We start from the raw sequence: 21,248 nt of genomic DNA on the forward strand, positions 1-21,248 counted from the left end.
ATGGTATTATATGAGAATGAATTTCATAGACACAGTCTTCATTTTGTTTGGAGGAATTTCATATAGCACATTGTTAAACTTATTTTGCCTTAGGAAAAGCAGAAGTAAAATTCATAAAGGACATATTTAATGTTTATATATTGGGTATGTTCTCATTTAGAGTGTGCAGTATGTCAGAGGTAGTTTTTTGCAGGTCATTGAGACTTGATTTCAAGAATACTTTGGTTCCTAAATATTGCTAAATTTTCAGCTCCAAACATGATGAAGCGGTTGAGACAGTGATTCATTCAGTCCCTCTGAGGATGTCCTGAGACTTAATAAGACATTGGAGCAGAAATTATCACAACATTGTAAATCAACTATACTTCAATAAAACTAAAAAAATGAAAAAAAAAGATAATCAAAAAGGACCTACTGTATAGCACAGGGAAATCTACTCAATATTCTGCAATAACCTATATGGGGAAAATGGGTATATGAGTATGTATAACTAATTTACTTTTCTGTACACCTGAAACTAATAAAACATTGTAGGTCAACTATATTCCAACAATTTTTTTTTTTTAAAAACTGGAAAAGAATACAATGGAAAGTCAGTTGTTAAGTCAGTCAATTGACTTAACAACCTTGGGGGAAATGATCTGGTGGGAATGAAGGCTATCTTGGGAGTGTGGGGGGCACACAGACGGTCAGGGAGTATGATACCAGCCCTGAAGGGAGAAAGTCCTCGGACCCAAACCTGATAGCCTTTAAAATATGCCACTTTGTGGGGACTATATAAAGACAGCCTAGTGATGTTTGGTGAGAAGCAAATATCTATCTATTGTCAGATGAATCTATTCTGAAAAATCAGGACTATGAGAATTTTATGTGATGGAAGCAGTAGTGGCAGCTGTTTTTTGTCTACTGCAGCCAATATACAGGTCCTCATCCCTTATTTAAATCTCTGTTTTAGAGTGTTATATTAGTAATGAATGGGTAAGGTAAAGAATTATTTTCAATAATTTATTTGGTTTTCAGAAAAATCCTTTACATTAAACCTTTAAGCAATAGCATTAGAAAAAGACAATTGCAATTTATCAAGGAGAGAGTTGGGTAAGATTTCAGAAAGAGAAAATTCCTAAGAGAAGGAAGAGTAACTGTTTTCCAGACATGTTTGGGAAAACAAAAAGGAGGTTCTTTGTTTTCCACAAAGACTATGATTTTTGCAAAGTCAAGGAGAAAAATAAGAAGGAAGAAAAATAAGAATAGTAAAAAAGGGATAAAGAAATACAGAAAAAGATGAAGAAGGTGGTAGAAAGGTGAAGACATGAAAAGATTCTTGTACTAGTTGCTGAGTCCTAGTAGTGAAAAAGGCTAACCGTCTTATAACCTAATGGGAAAGAGAACTGTCATCAGATTTTTGGGCAGCAACACTTTGTGCCAAAAGAAAATTGAGTTATATGTTTAAGATATTCAAGGAAAGAAAATGTGACCCGAAAACATGTATTCACTTAAACTGACTTCCATATTAAAATTTCTCAAAATGTCATGGCCACACAAGAACTTGGGGAATACTGTTTTACTGATTTTTATGGACTGTTTATTCATCATCTATTTGGGAGAAAGTTTCAGATAATCAAAATAACATTGCATCAACATGTTGGCGAGCATTAAATATATACATCTCTTCTTGAAGAATTCAGATAGATGAGGGATATGGGAGGCAGTTTAATATGTCTCTCTGCACTGAAAATGTAGTTCAACTTTAATGAAAGCTAGGGAAAATGAAGAGAACACATGCACATTTTTGGAAAACGTTATTATTAATCATCTGGGTGATTGTGTGAGAATTGTTATCCCTTAGATTATTTTGTATGTAGTTCTAGGTAAAACAAATGAGTAATTCTGGCATCCCCAATGCCTTTGAGAACAAGTATTCTCAGTATTACAAAATTATAACCAAGGTATAATAATGAACTCATAAGATTTTTTTAAAAAATCTACATCAGTCTCTTTATAGCTTTCTTCCTTGGAAACACCTAGATATAATGCCTGTAGTGAGCATCCCTATAATCCAGATTGTTATACTGAAATACCACTTCCTACTTAAAGAGAGCTGACTACTTGGAGGACCACCTGATTTGGGGAAAGGGGCAGCTAATGTAAGATGAGCATAGGAGATCCTATAATTCCGATTAGTAACAAAGCTATCAGAGAGTACAAGGATGCACCAATAGGAGTTGAGAGCACCTTGAAAAGGCTCACAATGGCCAAAAAGTGTAATAAACTGAAGTGGATGAAAACATATCACCATGTTAAATGCATGAATTTATAACAATGCACATACAACTAATTAATTGCCTTGGTATAACACAGGGTTAATAAAATACACAATAAAATATGTTTTGTCTTTTTTATATTAAATGATCACTGGGTAACTAAGTAATAGATGAGGCAAAATTTCTCTTTGTAGAAGTATTGAAAAAAGTACATGAAGAAAGAATGATAAAATTGGGTTTCAATATTTTACAGTAAGTCACAAATCATAAAATCTAGACATCAAATGTTGTTGGCTGCTAACATCATGAAAAGAGAAGCAGCCAACATTTTGTGCTTTCTGATAAAGAATTCAAAACTACCATGAAGAAATCTTGCCAAAAAAATCTAACCTTTATCTGCTGAAGCCTCTAGATCCAATCACCATGCACAAGAAACACAGGGTAGAGGAGCATGTTAAACTGAATGAAGGATGGAATTGATATTGAAAAAAAATAAGCTAGTTTCTTCAACAAATAAGTTGGAAGGAAAAAAGAGGATGAAATAACATCAATTGGAAAAGACTATGAAAGCCTACTCCTACACCCTCCAAAAAAAAGAAGGTAAAACAAAGCCATACAGTTTAGGGATACACACTTGGATGATGAAACTACAGAAAAGTCAGAAGTGATATCAGAAGAGTTGTGTTCTTAGGGAGAGGAAAGGTATTGTAAGAGGGTCATGGACGGCTTTGTAATGGGAAGGAAAGATTTATGGAGGGTAGTTAGAAGGTTGTTCTACTTACAACAGTACATTAAGCTATAAATTTGGCTTATGTAGTTGGTAATATAAATTTAATATCAATTTTAAGAAGGGAATAAATCAGTTGATTTTTTGGCCATTATATAACTTCAGGATTTGTACAGAATCTAAGTGAAGATGCTCAGTTAGTACTTACACATGTGATATTTCAATTCAGGAGATAAATCTTGTAACTGAACCCATGACCCTTGTTTAAGGAGGGATTGGAGATTAAGAAGAGACATAATGAATCTGAGAATGGAATCCCAGTGTTGGAGAAAACCACTATTTAGTGAATGGATCTAAAAAGAAAAAGTACAAAATAACCTGAAATAGAAGAAGAAGAACTATAAGATACTATCACCTCACTTTGTCCACTTCTGGTCCTGATAAGAGGGAAAGAAGTGAAAGGCAAGTGGCTTCCTTCTAAGGACCTGATTATGAAGCTGCACATATCACATACATTGGCCTGAATATATAACTACAAGAAAAGCTGGGAAATATAACCCCTTATTGTGTTGCCCCAAGATCAGAAAAAGAACATGGGTATTTTATAACTAAAAGGATGAAATGCTGGAGAAGTTGAATTTCTCCAGGAGACCTGAAGTTAGAATGGGAAGTGAAGATGCAGTGTAACTAGGGACAGAAGTCCCTAATGGATGTGGAGGAACAAGGTCAGAGAACAGCGGGAAGTAGGAGGGGCATTGGTAGGAGAGGAAGATGTTAATGGGATCCTGGTTGGCCTTCCTTGGCACGTGGGGCACAGAAGAATGAACATCTTCCACAGGAGAGGTGCAGAGGAGCAGGTTCCTTGGAGAGCCAGGGTTCCCTTTCGGTAAAGGAGGTGAAGAGGGCTAAAGAAATCACTATCTTGCATAGATTAAATCTCAACCAAAAAAACACCTCCCACTATAATTTACAAATTGGGATTTATGTCAGTTCCCTTACTTTGAGGGATATGGAGTACAAAACAGTTAATTCCGCTCTAGTTCTTAAAATTATGTTTAATTTAAATATCTTTAATTTTTAATAACAGCAAATATTCGTATGCTTCTTATAAACAACCTTAGACATATAAAAGCTACCTTTTTAGATGTGAGACATTATTATATATTTTTATTACAAAGTACCAATAATAAATTGTTCTCTATCATTTTAAATTGTCCAAATTAGATAAAAATATAAATAGTTGTATAATTAGGCCAAACTTCATAGAATCCCGGTTCAGAATCATTTGGGATACTTTAAGCTTTATCTGACCCAGGGACTTATCCCTTAAATATTTTCTGGGAAAAAAATAATAGTCCTTGGTTCTGTTTTAGGAGCTAAACATAAGTCTATGAAACTAAAACAAATTGCTATTCTACTATTTCCTCCATTTTTTTTTTCTATCTTGCCTTTGTTAACCTGAATAAAGTTTTCATTTGTTTGTTAGTTTGTTTGGGGGACTAAACAAAAGTTCTGTTGCGTTTGTTTTTTGGTTGTTCCCATAGCATGCAGAAGTTCCCAGGCCAAGGATCAAATCCACGCCACAGGGGTGACAATGCCAGATCCATAACTGCTTGGCCACCAGGAAAATCCCTAGGTGTTTTAAGATACATATGAAAATATGGAGTTCCCTGGTGGCTCAGTGGGTTAAGGATCTAGCATTGTCACTGCTATGGCATGGGTTTGATCCTTGGCCATGGGTGTGGCCAAAATAAATAAATAAACAAATAAATATAAAATGGCATATATTGTTGTCAAATTTACTTTCATCTAGCTTAAGCTTCACTGTTGTATACTAACATAATTTACAAAATTTTCCATACATGCAAAAGGCTATCCTCTTGGTAATATTTGACTGAGAATGAAAGTAAATAGTAGAAACAAATCAGTAACAAATTTCTTCTTTGGGGGAACTGTAATATGAATCTGAAACTGTGATGGTCAGTAGTTTTATCCCATAAATGAAATCTCATTACCTGGAAGTGGCTTTCCAGAAAAATGGTTTGAGAATTGTGTGGCTGAGCAAGACCCCAGGAGCGAGGATCTCCCTTACTGCTGTCTGTTGGATACAGGAGAAGGGAGGGAAGCATGCATGCCATATGGTGTCCATCACTGTTCTAGCAGCTAGAAATGTGTCTGTGTTTTTCACTAAATAAATTTAAACTTATAGGTGAATTAAGTATTCAGAATATCACAGATATGAAGAAATTTCTACTTAATGATATTTAGTAAGTAAGCATTAGCACAAGATGTAAGTTTACAAGAAAGCTAAGTTTTAACTGAATCTTTGACAAGTTAGATATGATGAATTTGATTTTAATATGAGGTAGAGAAAGATCCCAGAAATTTTTATAAGCCAAGTGTAGGAGAAACCAATAATAAAATGAATGTATTGGTAATTTTAATGCATCTAAAAGCATGTTTATTCTGCCAGCTCATACAATGGGATACACCATGAGGCATTCCTCTCAGGTATATATATGCCCATACATATATATGGTTTAAATAACCATATTTTATTTTTATTTATTTATTTATTCATTTTTTATTTTTTTGTGTTTTAGGGCCACACCTGTGGCATATGGAGGTTCCCAGGCTAGGGGGTATAATCAGAGCTATAGCTGCCGGCCTACGCCGCAGCCACAGCAACGCCAGATCCTAGCCATCTGCAACCTATGCCTCAGCTCACGGCAACACCGGAACTTTAACCCACTGAACGAAGCCAGGATTGAACCTGCAACATCATGGTTCCTTGTTGAATTCGTTTCCTTTGCACCATGACTGGAACTTCCGTATTTTATTTTTATCATTTAAAACATGTATCTGTGGTGCAGGCACTATGGAGGACAGTATGGAGGTTCCTTAAAAAACTAAAAATGGAGTTACCGTATGATCCACCAATCACTCCCAGACATATGTCTAGAAAAGACAAAAACTCTAACTTGAAAAGATACATGCACCCCAGTGTGCACTGCAGCACTATTTACAATAGCTAAGATGTGGAAGCAATCTTGTTGTCCATCAACAGATGAGTGGACAAAATATTGTATATATACAATGGAATATTATTCAGCCATAAAAAGAATGAAATAATGCCATCTGCAACAACCTGGATGGACCTAGAAATTGTCATGTGAAGTAAATCAGAGAAAGACAAATACCATATAATATCACTTATATGTGAAATCTTAAAAAATGATACAAAGGAACTTATTTACAAAACAAAAACAGACTCACAGACGTAGAAAACAGATTTTTGGTTAACAGAGGGGAAATGTGGGGGGGTGTAAATTAAGAGTTTTGGATTAACAGATTCTTGCTAGTATATATAAGATGGATAAACTAGATAAACAACAAGGACCTACTGTACAGCACAAGGAACTATATTCAAGATCTTGTAATGACTTATATAATAGAAGAGAATTTGAAAAAGAATATATATATATGTGTGTGTATATATATATATATATATATAACTGAATCACTTTGCTGTACATCTGAAAACAATACAATATTGTAAATCAACTACACTTTGATAAAATAAAACATATCTGAAAGGTGTACATCATATGATTCACTGCATAGGAGCTAGAACAATAAAATTGATCTAAAGCTCAAAATAGTGTAAGAATTTAAATGAGTACATATAAAGCTTGAATGAAAAAATAGACAGTATGACAAAATCAGAAAACAGGAAAAACAACCTGGAAAAACTTATAAATTACAAAAATAAAAGCTGGTTGACAGTGCGAGATTAGTAAATGAGTTCAGTTCCCTAATCTTAGAATAATTACAGTAATAAAATAAATTGAGATTTTTAAAATCAGTCCAATTGACTTTCTTTAGAATAGCATCTGGCTGGTAGTGTGTGACTTTAAAAATTAACCAGGAGTTACTGCTGTGGCTCAGTGGTTAACGAATCCAACTAGGAACCTTGAGGTTGCAGGTTTAATCCCTGGCCTCGCTCAGTGGGTTAAGGATCCAGCGTTGCCGTGAGCTGTGGTGTACGTCGCAGACGTGGCTTGGATCTGGTGTTGCTGTGACTCTGGCTCTGGCCGGCAGCTACTGCTCCAATTAGACCCCTAGCCTGGGAATCTCCACATGCCACGGGTGCGACCCTAGAAAATTCAAAAAAATAAAAATTAAAAATAAATAATTTTAAAAACGAAGAAAGAAAACCTATTCACGATATAACATTAACAGCAGCAAAGACTGACAACCATTTGTTTGATTACCCAAATTTTCACCATACATAAGACAAAACAGATCAATCTAAAATAGAAGGGGTGGGGGGAAACCTGGCTGGTGCTTTTTTATTATCTGAAGGATATGACTAGCTTTATTATATGAAAGAGAATAAGTCTGCCAGTCTTAAAGCAATGTTAAGGAGATGACCAATTTCCTTGCTGCTGCCTAATTCAGAGATCTAGGGCCTGATCAGCTCTCCCTACCACTCAAAAAAGGGTATCTGCAGCCAGGTACCTTTACCATCCCCCTTTCTACATGCTTTCTAAGACTAAAATTTGCATTTATGCAAAATATCCAGGTCTGCAGTGGTTAAGCATTTGGTCTGCTGCATCTGAAAATGAGAAAAGAAAGTGCCATAAAAAAGTGCAAAGAGGGACCACTTATGGCAAAGAAGAGCCATATATTGATCAGAATTACCTAGAGAAATGCTTACCTTCCTATTGTCACCAGACTGCAAAAGCAAGATTGATGAAGTTCAGAATTCAGAGAAATTAAGTGACTACCAGTGACCTGTAATTAGACAAGTCTGTTCACATTTATCATTACTCTAGCTGAAAATCTGAGAAACATGTTCTAACAGCAACCAGGAAAACAAAGAGCAACGAGAAGACGTTACAAACATTATTTATGAGTAATTAGTGGAGAGAATCTTCATTCCTCAAGGATGAGCAATTGGAAAATCAGCATAGGAGATGAGAAAACATTCTGTAAGAAGTAAAATGTCTAACAAACAAGACACAAAAGGAGAGTTATTTTTGAAAACTATGGTATACCTAAGTAAATTTTATGAAAACTTTATCTTTTTTAATAAATTAAGAAATGTGATAAGATAAACTGAAATAAAAATAAGAAAATAAAATGAAGGTAAATGATATGAGGAAAATGGGTAAATGTGATATGTTGATAAAAATGAAGCTAAGGAGCTATTGAGATGTCAGAAACTAAATATTCAGTCACACGTTAACATATTCATTAGAACCAGACTCACACAACAGAAACTGAAATTTTGTGAGAAACATTGAGAACCACTCTATGAATACAGAGGAAAAGGAACTAGTGATAGAAATGAATGAGAGGTACTCTTACAAGGGCAGAAGTCAGAGAAGGACATCTAACATGATATTATTTAAATTCTAATAATGAACCAAAGGTAACATTAAAGACTGCCCCCCCCAATCTAACTGGGCTGAATGAAGCTTTGAATATGCATATCTAACCTGCATACACATATGACACACATACAACCAGGAAAAATAAAGGAAATATGTAAAATATAGAAACTTATTGAAAGAGGGCAAGGGAAGGGAAAAAAAAAAGTTCACTTGGATATAAGAGAAAGGAAAGTTATCCTGGACATAGACGTCACCTTTAAATACTAATGGTCCTAAGACAAGGGAACAATAGCTACATAATTTTGAGGGTAAATTTTTCTATGCCCAAAATTCAGTTTACCAGTTATATGTGAAAGCAGCTAAAACATATTTGCATGTAGTAAGTGCCTAGAAATCTTTGTACCTTTCTAATGGATAAGAGGAACCAACTGAAAAAGTTTTAATCAAAATGGGAACTCAAGAATAGGGAACTAAGTAAGTATTAAAAATCAGTTCGTGTTGAATTCATCTAGATAATTATTGCAAACATAATTTTAAACATAATAATTTCAAGATTTACTTGGTAGTAATAAACTATGTGAAACATATAGACATCATAGACTATTTAAAAACTAAAAGGCACGTTAAATTATTTGCCTTAAAAGAGGAAGTGATTAAGAAAAAATAGATTCATATATAGTTATTTGTACAGGTATATAATTGTAATGTGTTGAAGAGACTTATTAGCTGAAGAAGAACAGCATATATAATTTTCAAAGCACCAGAAGAATCAAAATTTGATAACATTTGCGTTGTAATCATCAGGAAAACAGGAAATTAGAAGTACACATTAAGAACTGAAACCAGGATGAAGCAAGTAGGATTAATGGTATTTCTAATGACAGTAAATATAAATAGCTAATTGGAATAAAAAAATTATCCAAATATGTAATTTTCAGTTGTGTTGTTTTTGCAGCAAAAACATAAATATCAAAGCAAAGTTAAGAGAGTTGTTGCAGTGTTACTCAAACACACACACAATGATGCAGGTTAGGCAATGTTAGTATCTAGTATCAGAAAAGAGAAGATAGGGCAGAAAGTATCAAGATGATCTTTTTGCAATTTCTAAAAAAATTATAATAGATGTGGACATTTATGTATCAAATAAAAGTATATGTGTATACTTTTTAAAGGTGAATTAATGGACACTTCTGGGATTTTGTAACCAACTCAATGTATTAATATTACATTTTATATTTATATTTTATATGTTTTTCCTTTTCATCTGCCCATGATTGAATCTTCTAACAAATAGTTCATTAATAAATCATAGCAGAGAAAAAATTTTTATATTTGATTTTCAGTCTATTCATGATTTTTTTAAATGATGAACTACAAATGAAAAGAACATACTTAAAAATATATAAAAATTAATTGTAGACACTAACAACCAGATTTTGTTTAATGAAGAAACACTATGAGCTTTCTCTCTCAAATCAAGAATAGGGTAATTATTCCTCCTATCAAGTTATTTTAGAAATTCTATCTAATGCAATAAGGTAAATGAGGATGTAACCATTAGAAAGGAGGATAGTATTATTATGTATAGATGATATGTTTATGTATGAAGAATGTGTTAAATCCTTAGAATATATGGAACTATAATATTTCAACATGAGAAAGTGTAAAGTTGTCAAAATATTAAATAACCAGAATAATTTATAAATTTAAACACTCAATTGGGAAATTAACAAGCTGATTCTAAGGCACTTTTGGTAAAGTGAAGAAAAGGGTAGAAAAACAATTAGTGAGATTTTCATTTGAAAAATAATACACCTTTTAAAGACATAATACTTAAAACAATGTACCAATTGAGCAATTAAAGACATAAGCATCAAAGAAGCAGAAGAGAAAATGAGTGAGCAAACCCTAGCATATACCAACTTTAGTTTAAGTTAGACATGGAGGAAATGTTGGATTCCTTAATAGAATGGGGCAGACACACCTGGTTAATCATTTGGATTAAAAAAAAATCTTAGCACAATTAAGTATGGACTATAATTGCAAAGTAAATTTTATGGGGAATAAAGATCTATAATGTAGAATCATTAGACTTCTGTATCAGCGGTTTCTAAACACTGTGCAACACATTTTATTCTGTGAGACACAAGTCTTTGTCATTTGTTACAAGAGATTGTCCAGAAAAACACCCCAGATATGTTTGAGAAATACTGAATGACACTAAGGTAGGCATACTTAACATAAAAAAGCAACAACTTATAGAAGTACATAGAGGCCTTACTATGCTTTGTGATAGCATAATATGCTTTGGAAAATTTCAACAAAGGGCCAAACTAATATACTCATGGAGTTCCCGTCATGGCTCAGCAGAAACAAATCTGACTAGTATCTATGAGGACACAGTCTAAATCCCTGGCCTTGCTCTGTGGGTTAAGGATCCACCAATTGCCATGAGCTGTCACAGATGCGGCTCTGATCCAGAGTTGCTGTGGCTGTTGTGTAGGCAGGCAGCTACAGCTCTGATTTGATCCCTAGCCTGGGAACCTCCATATGCCACAGATGCAGCCTCAAAAAGACCAAAAACAAACAAACAAACAAAAAAACACCCTAATTTACTCAGGATACTTTTTAAGAGCACTTTTGCTTTGGTTGAGACTCTTGGTCACAAGTGGCAGAAGTCAATACAAAAGGGAATGTGATGTGAATTGAGGATTCGAACATTGTCACAATGAAGCCTCTCTTTCTCTCCCGAAACTTTTCCTCTCTTGGTGTGTTGGCTTCTGTATTTACTACAGCAAATGGACTTTTCCTCCAAGATGGGGAATATGGGTAGAGGCTTTCAGGAAACATGTCCTTCTCTTACAGCAGATGACATACAGTTAAAAATTTGGAGCAGGAATTTGGCTGATGAGGCTTGAATCAGATGCACGTCCTTTGGGTAAATCACAAGTGTCAGAGGTAGACAGAGGAGGAAGTACTAGGATTAATGCAGACTGAACAATGAACCTAACTTTATGTCCTGTTAGCAGGAGAATGAAAGCCCAGACATGGCCACACCTCCTCCACTCGCACTCATTAATACTTTCTGGAAGATCGTCCTTCAGAATATGTTCTGGAAAATGTTGAATAGGAAGAAAAATGTAATAATTACATTTGCAAACACTTGCTGAGTGCTAACTTAGAATGTACAAAATATTATTCTAAGTGCTTCCTACTTTGAACCTCTTTCCTCATGTAAAACATAAGCCTCATGACAGTCCTTTGAGTAGGCATTATTATCTTCATTTTAGACAAAATTGAGGCATAAAGAATGTAAACGTCTTACTGAGTTCCTATGAAAACAGGAATAGGAAAGGGAAGAGTTAGAATCAGCTCTTTTAATCAGAAAAAAATATTATATTTTAAAATATCTACTCAATAGCCCACTTTTGATGCCAGAGGTTTTGGTATAATCTTTTGGAAAATTAGTATAAGAAAGTATTGGTTTGTAAACTTAAAGCTTGAGGTGAAAAATTAATTATACAGTATTATAAAGATTAGCAAACCAAGCACTGTACTTTCAAAACATTTATCAGGAAAGTTTTTAACCTTGATTTTTATTTTGGAATCTACTTATGGTTTTATGATTTTAAGAAATAGTATATGTATTATTCAGCTGCTATATTTAGCAATAGAAAACTATTTGGTTACTCTCAAGCAGAGGTTTAAAAATAATTTGAAATAGCAAAGATACTTAGTTGGCAAAGTCGTGGAAATTGATACAGATTAATGAAATTTAATACAAATAATGAAATGACTATTTACTTAGACTGTTTTACCACTATTAAAAAGGCCAGATAGGAGTTCCCGTCGTGGCTCAGTGGTTAACGAACCCGACTAGGAACCATGAGGTTCTGGTTCGATCCCTGGTCTTGCTCAGGTTAAGGATCCGGCATTGACCTGAGCTGTGGTGTAGGTCACAGACGCGGCTCGGACCTGGCATTTCTGTGACTCTGGCTTAGGCCGGTGGCTACAGCTCCGATTAGACCCCTAGCCTGGGAACTTCTATATGCCCTAGGTGCAGCCCCGGAAAAGACCAAAAAAAAAAAAAAAAAAAAAAGCCAGATATATACTCAGTGAAAGGGAGAATTAAGGATAAGTCTTATAAGGTTTCTACCCTATTTTCTGTCTCTAAGATCAGAAAAAAATATATATACCTCTGTTAGTGAGTTCTGCTTTTTGAGGTAATCAGAGTTTGTGTTCTCTTATTCATAAAAAAAGTTTATTGAATACCTGCTGCATGGTCTCCTAAAAGAGTAACCATGCTAGACACTGGAGGTATGTGTGGGAATGATGATGAAAGTCTTTAAAACCATATAGGCAGGACATTTTGAATGTCATATGCATGTTAGAAAAAGATGAGGCTCCACCCACGTGAAAATAATGAGTTATAAAAGTAGTAGCATGGAGTGGCTAATAATGGTCAATTTTATCAAAAAGGACATAGAATCCTTATATAAAATCACCATAAGTTTGAGACAAAGTTTATAAACCTCTCGACAGAAGTTTTGCCAAGGATGTGTGCATGAGTGTGTGCACATGTGCAGGCACACACAGTCACATGTGCGTGCATGTACGTGTATGTAATAATATATTTATATAATCTGAAACTAGATGGGGGTATATGGAATTATTCCATTTTACTTCCTTAAAACTTGGATAAATTGAAAGCTCGTTAGAAACCAGAATGTAGTCAGGACACATCTGAAGAGGTTCCACCAGAGTTCAAGAGGTCAGAGGACAGATAAAAGGAAAACACATGTCTTACTCATTTCTCTGGATAAACCTTTTTCTTCTTAAAGGTAGATACACAGTCACGTATTTTATAGAGGTAACCACTAAGATAATAGGGGGTGTATCTTTCTGACAGTAGAGAGAGAAAAGGATATGAGAAAAACCCAGAAAACAACCCTCTGTTGATTAGGAAAATGGTCCAACAGTGGCAGGAAAAACATAGAAAATGGTGCAAACATTCACTAAAATGGTTTAAATGAAAAAGTGTTTATCAGAAACTCATAAATGTACATGATCTCAATATATTATATAACAATCCCTAGATTGTTACATTATTTTAAAAAGGAGAGGGGGAGCTAATTGTCTTTACCAGAAATCAAGGATAAAGATTGCTTTAAGTTAAAAGGAAGGGAAAAGATATCCCAGGCAAACAGTAAGAACAGCAACGACAGAAAACAAATTTAGTTATATTTAAAGCAAATAAAACAGGCTTACCAGCAAAAACCACAGCAGAAATCAATCAAATAAACAACCCCCTGGATCCCCCAAAAAATGCCTGGAGGTGAAGAGGAACATTTTTTGGAAGTTAAAGATTCAATTCACCAGGTGGTTATTTCAGATATGTACTAAAAATAATCCCTTTGAAATTTATACCAGAACGCATTACAGCTCTACAAGAGAAATTAACAAATTCACCCTCATAACAATCTCATGATTTATAGATCAATTAGACAAAAATATCATTAGGCATATAGAATATTTCAAAAAAATTAACAAGCTTAATGTAATGAACAAGTACAGAATATTGCATTCAGTAAATATAAATCACACATTCTTTACTAGGATATGTGTAAATTGGGAAAATTGACCGTATATTCAGCTACTTAATTTTTTGTCTTTTTAGAGCCACACCCACGGCATATGCATATGGAGGTTCCCAGGCTAGGGGTCTGATCGGAGCTGTAGCTGCTGGCCCAAACCACAGCCATGGCAATGCCAGATCTTTAACCCACTGATTGAGGCGAACCCTCAACCTCATGGTTCCTAGTCTGATTCATTTCTGCTGCACCACAACAGGAACTCCTATTCAGCTACTTTTAACTTAATTCAAAGTCAGTATTACATGGACTCTCCTCTCTGACACCGATGTAGCTAAATATCAGTAAAAAGAAGATAATTTACAAAAGAACTTATGTTTGTCAACTTCAAAAACATTTCTAAACAACCCAAGAATAAAAAGAATCACATTAAAGTTGGAAAATATTTAGAAATACAAAATAAAGATGTCAAAAAGAAGCATTTTGTGTAAGTTGAGTTCAAAGCTACACATCACCCTTATTCTACAGCTGAAAAAAATTCTTGGAAATATTCCATCCAACAAAAAAATGGTAACATAGAAATTTGTTTCATAAAAGGATTGTTGCTAATGGCTGGTAACAGTTAAAATCGATTTAAGCCTAAATAATTATGATGATTCATTTTTTTGCTATGATTATCTGTATATCGTTTCATTAGATCATAAATTTAGAAAAAAAGTAATAATTGAGTTAGAAATACAATACCTATCTAGATAGGAAATGACTATTGAATCACTTTTTTCTTCCTGAGCCCCCAGAGAATTATACTCTGCTTTTTGCTTACTTGAAGAGGGCTTCCACAGGACCCAAATAATCCCAGCTCTTACCAAAAAAAAAAAAAAAAGTGAAATCATGGTCTGAAGGCTCACTCTGGTAGCATGTGAGCTTATTCATTCCATCTGTGAACTCATCTACTTAATAGGATCCTTTTCTGTTGCAGCTGGATGAGGCTATCTTGTTTTGTTTTGTTTTTTCTTCCCAGCTCAATCACTATACTCTTTCCTTATGTTCATTTCACAAACTTGCTTTCTGTGTTGAAAATGGCAAGTGCACATGTATGGATCACAAGTAGCATGTCACAGAAAGGGCCCTTGAGTTGGAATAAGAAAACCTTGATTCAAATCCAAGCTCTTGATGTTATTAATGATGTAGATGATGTTATTTATAACATAGGAGATGTGTCCTTTATCGTCTCTTGGTCTGTTACTTGATAGACAATCTTGCAGTTAGGTAATGTATTTTAAAAGTTCATTGCACAACCCTAGTATATTATGATTATTTTTTAAAAAGTGGGATATATCATTTCTGTGTTCAATCTCAAGTATCAGAAATATAATTGTTTGCCAGGTAGAAAGTAAGGGGATATATGGGTCCCATACCCTGTTCATACTGGCTTTCAGTGAGCTGCCAATACAGAGATAGGTATACAGAACTGGGCAGGAGCCCAGCATGGAGTGACAGAGCAGAAAGAAAACAGCTGCTTCCTACAGCAGGAACTCTTGTCAGTTTGGAGCCCATATGTTAAAAATATCCACCCTTCATTTAATAAGAATTTCTTTCTGGAGTCATCATCAGCATACAGTCTATAGACTATAGGCACTAGCGCAAGACATTGAAGAAAATCTCTGCAAAGAAAAAGTATCCCAGCAGACATGACTGAATTGGCTCAAGATTCTGACAGACATGAAAGGAAATGATATAAAAGAAATGATATCAATGCAATCTAGAGATCAATTGGAGACAGGGAGAGAGGGAAAGAGCGAGGGAGAGAAAGGATAATCAAGGTATAATCAGTTCTTAGACAAAAATAGAGCTTCTGGAGAATATTTACAAACCTACTCAGAATCAAAACTCATCTACCATTTAAGCATCACAATATAATTAAAGAGCTACTTTGCTTCCACAGCACATTTGGATTCAAATATTCTATGTATTTGGTTAAGGATACAAAGTTTGTTTCAGTCTCTTACCTGAAGCATACATCTTCCTGAAACTAAACATGATCTCATTTCTTTCCAAGAGTGAAATACGCTCACACAAGCTAAAACACTCTTCTTTCAAGGGAGCATTATGCTTCCACTGGAAGCTTTTATTCCTGTTTGGCAAGTTGGACATGTTTAGGAATCTATTTTTCATCAAACCCTGGAGGGTTATGTGGAAAAAAAAGAGTTTACATAATGAATATAGGATTTAAGCCAAAAACTTAGCAATGAATTAGCTTCTCTGTGCTAAACAGAATTTGTGTCAGAAGACATTGAACAGCAATATGCAAACAAAAATATATTTTTGAAAAAATATGGAAGATATACACATATACCCTCCAAGTACATTTGCTTATGTTATCATGCATTTGAAAGTGAGAGTGGATGGGGACAGCAAAACCAGTGGTTTAAATTCTCAGGAGCAGAGTTGAGCCCTTAATAATTCTTCTCTAGCCATTCTGTTAGTTTAACTTTCAAGTTATTTTCTTTATTTAATTAGGATTTAATATGTTCTTGTTTTTCCAGAAAATGTCAATTGTTTTTTGCTCAACCTCAGGACCCATAATAAATTTCAACTTAAAATAATTACCTAATTATATTTGAAAGAAATGGAAATAAAAAGGAAGTTTTATAAGGTTAGCAAGAAAGCAGATGTGGGTAGTTTGTTGTTTTGGTATACTGCTGCTGAAAATAAATCATATGTGGAAGTTTGGGGCCAGCACATAAAATTACCTACTTGGATCCAGGAGCTTGGTTCAACCAGAAGCATGATTGCTTTAGTGAGGAAAGCTTTAGGAGCCAAAAATATATTGGGTCACTTCTTTGTTACTGAAACATATTATAGGCTCCTTATTCTTTTCTCTTTTTTACTTTACTTTTAATTTTATATTAGTGTTTTTAATATAGATTTTTTGAATGGAAGGATAAAGAACAGAAAATTAAAAATTACATTTACTTTCAGTAAATGCTTATGAAAAGATATTTATAATTTGAAACCCTCAAAATTGTACATTCGCCCTTGCACTCCTTTTATTCTTTTTTTGGCGGCACCCATGGCACATAGAAATTCCAGGCCAGGGATCAAATCCAAGCTGCAGCTGTGACCTATACCACAGCTGAGGTAATACTGGATCCTTGACCCACTTCACTGGGCTGGTGCTGCCACAGAGACAGGCCACATCAGGAATTCCTTGCACTCCTTTTCTAAGAGAGCAACGCAAGTGTCAGAGCTTAAGATAGAGTGGACGGTTGTGTAGAAATGGATGGTGGTGATATACAGGGAAATGTTTGCACCCTTATATTTTAATAATAGCCTAGATCGCAATTTTTTGGGACTCTGGAGAGGTAGAGGGGTTTAAAAATTATTGTAGTGATTTCTCTCAAAACATTTTTGCTAAATATTTACTCTTTAATAAATCAATTCCTAAAACATACCACTAATTTTCCCAAAAGATCAGAAATTTTTATACCTGGAGATCTCTTATGTTATGGATAGTCTCCTATGCATTTTGGAGGAGAAACTAAGAGAGCTGGACTGGTTTGAAAAGGAACACTCTGATCATGGTAAAGTTGAAAGATTAGTGTTAGCACAATTTGAGGGTCATTATTAATAAGAAGGGGTACCAACATATACCTTGTACTTTGTTTTCTTTGAAAATATGTCATTTAATGCCATTGTTCTCCTTACTTAATATGTGTGCTTACCTATTTTAGTAGAAATTTTAATTAAAAATAAAATCAGATGGGAGTTCTCTTGTGGTGCAGTGGGTTAAGGATCCAGTGTGGTCACTACAGTGGCTCAGGTCACTGCTGTGGCTCAGGTTTGATCCCTGGCCTTAGAACCCCACATGCCACGAGTATAGCCAAAAAATTAAAAAATGAAAATAAATAAAATCAGATGGACATCTGTGCTATTTCTACAAGTTATTTTTTTCATGACTTTGTACTACGCCTACTACTTAAACAAGTAAAGCCTTCTCTTCTGCATAGTCATTTACTCACTTTCCAGACAAAGCTTTAAAGGCAAAGTGGTCAGCCTTCAAAACTGAAACTGCATGTCTTTTAGGAACAAAGACAGTCTTTACAGTGTCAGTTGATTTTTTCTCTGTGTTGTAATAATATGACTTTAGGTTATTTTCTCTATGCATTTCATTGTAGGAGGCAAAGTTAAAAAGTGTTATAAAAAAGAGTTTTAAATGTCGGTGAATAGCCTTCTAAACTTGCCTGCTTGTTGGATTAAGAAATCAGTGTCGAGGATTTCCCGCTGTGGTGCAACAGGATTGATGGTGTCTCTGCAGTGGCAGAGACCCAAGTTCAATGCCTGGACCTGCACAGTGAGTTAAGGATCTGGCATTGCTGAGGTTCTGGCACAGGTCACAACTCCCACTCGAATTCGATCCCAGGCCTGGGAACTCCATATACCACAAGGCAGCCAAATAAAAAAGGCAAAACAAACAAACAAACAAAAACCAAGAAAGAAAGAAAGAAATTAGTGTCCACATACAAATAACTGATTACTTTTTTGTGTTTATACCCACTCTGGAGTAAATGTAGTTTACTTGTTCAAAATGACTTAATTTTCAGAACACATATTCCAGGATAAGTGTCCTTGCTAGTCAGCCTGCAATCTTGCCTCAAACCTGGGAAAGAATCTTTAACAGTGACCTTGCTGTAGGATAAAATTGAACAGTCGTCTTTAGAATTGACTACAAAGAATTATGATCCAAATCCTTGAAGTTGGCTACATGTATTTTCATATATGCCTAGCATTTCTTTTACCCCTCATTATCTTTCTAATAATATCTGCAGAAATCATTTTGAAAGGAGGACCTCACTTTTTAAGTTAAGAATTGTTACAGGATATCTAGTGGGTGCCTAGCAGCACTTGGTGCTGAGTATAGTGTGATGAATAAGACTGGCAAAACAAGGTCCCTGCTATCTTGAAAAGTAAAGTACAACTTTCCACCCCTCGCTTTATTTCCTAGTAGAATGATTTGAACCTAGTTAGCACCTCTTTGAAAAACAAAGGCAGTTGCAGATATGATAAAGTTATTTGCATATTCCTGTTTCAACTATTAGGAAACTTACAAAGGGAAATGTCTTGAGCAAATTATTTTGAAATTAAGTGCTAGCTGCATAGTTGCCATATTAAAAGTAAATTGCTTGTTCTTTAATTCACTTTAGCTTGGAGAAGGAAAAAGTGACTTAATAGAAAAGGAAGTCTTTATAGAATTTTCAGACCTTTAAAATAATATTTGTGTAGAAGTTCCTGTTGTGGTTCAGCAGGTTAAGGATCCAACTAGTATCCATGAGGAAGTGGGTTCCATCCTTGGCCTCGCTCAGGGGGTTAAGGATCCAGTGTGGTCTCAAGCTGCAGCGTAGGTCACAGATATGGTTTGGATCTGGAGTTGCCGTGGCTGCGGTGTATGCTGGCCAGCTATAGCTCCAATTCAACCCTTAGCCCAAGAACTTCCATACTCCCAGGTGCAGCCCTAAAAGAAAAAAAAAAATTGTATTTATGTAAAGGAGTGAGAAATTAGTATAGATATTCCCAAACCTTACACAAGCTGAGTTTCTTGACTTTTTTTTTTGTGAAATTAATCCAATTATTTTATTTTAAAGGATGTTCAATTATGAAAGAATAAACACAGATTATAGGTTCATTAAAGAGAACTCAGTTGGAATAAAATAATATTTTAACAATATCTGCTCTGCCAAGGTGCCTGTTGATTAGTAGCACTGGTGATGCTCCGGATTGGCTCGTTAATCATCATTTTAACCTTCTTCGTGTATGTGTCTGACTGGAGATTCTGAGACGCTTAAAGTGCATATGCCTTTGCAGCCAAGAGTCAGGAAGAATTAGATTCTCCCAATGAAATGTATCTGCACAGATTTTAGAAGGTGGAAGCAAGGAATATTTGTGTTGCTTTGGATTTTTTTCCTTTCAGCAAGCAAGATCTTGGTTTCTAAAGCAATACTCTAGTGTGCATTATCCCCTTCCCTCCGTGTTGAGAGATGGCTGTTGCAAAAGTAGTGATGACAGCTAATTCTGAGCTTTCTGACTGTGGAATTGCTTTTGAAGTGGAATATTTGTACTCAGTCGTTCCAGTGGTGGCCTCAGTCCTTGGATGTGTCAGTTCCATAGTGTTCTTTTCCAGTCCAGAGCCCTCAACTTTGGCTCTTCATTCTATTATTTTTGAAAGTACTTTCCCTCTATATTCATCATTCTGTCTTGCTTTAAATATTTAGTCTTATTTCTGAATGCCATGGAGTGTGTCAGACTGTGAGTTGTTGCCCAATATCTGTTCTTAACCTCTTTCTATAATAGAATTTCAACTGATCCCATATCTATACAGTTAAAGACTGCCTTTCTCAGCCTCTCTGATTGAGGTATGACCATGAGTTTAAGTTCTAGATAATAGAATTTAAACAGATATTCTATTTGGTACTTCTGTTTTTGTCCATAAAAGGACAGAACATACAGTACTCTGGTACTTTCTAATCACTGTGTGATGGCAAAGGTGAATGCCTTGCCTGAATCCAGAGACAGGAATCACATGTTGAAAGTGTAGAGGGTTCTGCCCATTGCGATCCACCTATACCTGAATTATTTTATGAGAGACACATTTCTAACCTGTTTAAAGTGCTGGATTTTAGACTACCTTTTGCTTTTTAAAAATAACATCTTATTCTTAATAAAACATGGTTCGGTTGCTAGAAGAGGAACACTAACATAATAAAAACAAATGAGGCATTGGTTTAATAGTTGGGTAGTGGATGATAAGAACACCAACAATGAAAGCTGGAAAGCCAGCCATCCTTTTTATGTCTCCTTAACACATTTCGTAAAACTGTCACTTGCAATCCTTATAAGTAAACTACTGGCCAAACGAACATGTAACCTCTGTGAATTGTTTGGAAAAACTCTGAATATTAGAAAAAACAACCACAGAATGTTAATATATATTGGTTCCTTCTTGTTCAGAGTTCTATAACAAGAGATACTTGGGCTGGTTGTAAGACATGATTTTAAAGAAACAGCTTTAGCAGTAAATAGGCCTCTGGTATCCTCAAGTGCCTACATTAAAACATTTATCTTAATTGGGTTCCATTCTAGTTTTAAAAGTTAAATTAAGGATGATGCTTTCTTACCTCAATTAATATTTTCAGAGAGCATCAAGTTAGACAGTTAAGTTGAAGGAAAGCAAAAATGTTCTGAAGAAAGAAACTAGAAAATATAAGAGGAAAAC

At 34.9% G+C, this 21,248-nt stretch overlaps 1 protein-coding gene across 7 annotated transcripts in view; it reads right to left on the minus strand.

The window, feature by feature from the left end:
* PIK3C2G (phosphatidylinositol-4-phosphate 3-kinase catalytic subunit type 2 gamma) overlaps nucleotides 1-21,248 on the minus strand; it is a 374,898-nt gene that overhangs the window by 342,889 nt on the left and 10,761 nt on the right. For 4 of the 7 annotated variants that reach the window (XM_021092292.1, XM_021092289.1, XM_021092291.1 and 1 more), the window contains exon 1: nucleotides 15,988-16,138. The exons of 2 other annotated variants lie outside the window; for them this stretch is intronic. The gene's annotated coding sequence lies outside the window, so the exon portion shown is untranslated. Of the gene's footprint in view, nucleotides 1-13,655; nucleotides 13,713-15,987; nucleotides 16,139-21,248 lie in introns of those variants that run through there. One more of the 7 variants, XM_021092288.1, reaches the window with a different exon arrangement.

Source organism: Sus scrofa, chromosome 5 (genome assembly GCF_000003025.6).
Source record: "Sus scrofa isolate TJ Tabasco breed Duroc chromosome 5, Sscrofa11.1, whole genome shotgun sequence".
Taxonomy (NCBI): domain Eukaryota; kingdom Metazoa; phylum Chordata; class Mammalia; order Artiodactyla; family Suidae; genus Sus; species Sus scrofa.